This window comes from Camelus bactrianus, chromosome 1 (genome assembly GCF_048773025.1).
Source record: "Camelus bactrianus isolate YW-2024 breed Bactrian camel chromosome 1, ASM4877302v1, whole genome shotgun sequence".
Taxonomy (NCBI): domain Eukaryota; kingdom Metazoa; phylum Chordata; class Mammalia; order Artiodactyla; family Camelidae; genus Camelus; species Camelus bactrianus.
In genome coordinates this window covers 22,402,474-22,403,590 of record NC_133539.1, presented here as the reverse complement: position 1 = coordinate 22,403,590, position 1,117 = coordinate 22,402,474, and the positions used below count along the sequence as shown (strand labels likewise).

General features: G+C 37.4%; 1 non-coding gene across 1 annotated transcript; it reads left to right on the top strand.

Annotated features, from left to right (window-relative positions):
* Positions 1-275: 275 nt before the first annotated feature.
* Positions 276-377, top strand: LOC123618506 (U6 spliceosomal RNA). Its single transcript, XR_006726944.1, has one exon. It is a non-coding gene; the product is annotated as a U6 spliceosomal RNA (small nuclear RNA).
* Positions 378-1,117: the final 740 nt, after the last annotated feature.

Genomic DNA, 1,117 nt, shown 5'->3' with positions numbered 1-1,117 from the left:
GCTGGAGTCCACTAGATGATATAAATAGAGACCCCAGGATGACAGCTGTGCACAGGCACAGATGACAATCAGCGCCAACCCCTGTTGATCCAAAGGCTCTACAAGAAATTTCCTCAGGTACAATGTAATGTCTAGAATACTCAGATAATTAGCAAATACAGTGTTGAACGGTTTCCAAATTGGGGCATGCTGACAGTGAGAGTGAACATTGTATATTACACCACATCCACACACACCAACCTAGTGGTATAGACAAAAGAAAGAAAAGGTAATTGGTGCTCACTTGGGCAGCACATATACTAAACTGGAACGATACAAAGATTAGCATGGTCCCTGCACAAGACGACATGCAAATTCATGAAGCCATCTACATTTTTTAAACGAATATGTATGTGTGTATATGTATGACTGAAACATTTTGCTGTACACCAGAAATTGACACACTGGAAACTGACTATACTTCAATTAAAAAAAAGAAAGAAAGAAAGAAAAGGTAATCATAATTTACTACCTGGTAAACCTGTGAATATTCCTTATAGTAATTTAAACACTGAACACTGAATACTAATCCAGACAAAATTCCAGTATAGCTGTGTGGAAAGATGAGTTCATGGAAAGGGCACACAGGTACGGTGGGAACTGGGGGAAGAAGAACTAAATCCTCGTCTTCCACCGTAAGAAACTGACAGATGATGCATACAACGGATAAATCAAGAAGTAGGCAGAAAAGCACATTACATGCCATTTAGAGCTAAAAATGTAAATACAAAATTTAGCGGTTAAAATGGGTGAATATAGTTTCTTCTTGGGGGAAGACAAAGGGCAAAGAAGAAACAGCAGATTGCTGGCTTTCACAACTATTCAACTCTTTATGCTCTACACATTTATATTTTTGATATAAAAAGTTAAAAAGAGAGAGAGAAGAGGAGAGGAGAGATGGAAGAGAGGAAGGAAAGAAGAGAGTAATGTATTTACTTTTCATCTGGTAAAACTAAACATATTAATAGAAATGTCAAGTCCAAATTACATTTGGCGGGATTTTCCAAGGCATATTTATTTTGTTTTGGTGGGTTGCAGGTAAAGGAGTGGGCAAAGTCTATACAAGAAATAATACTCC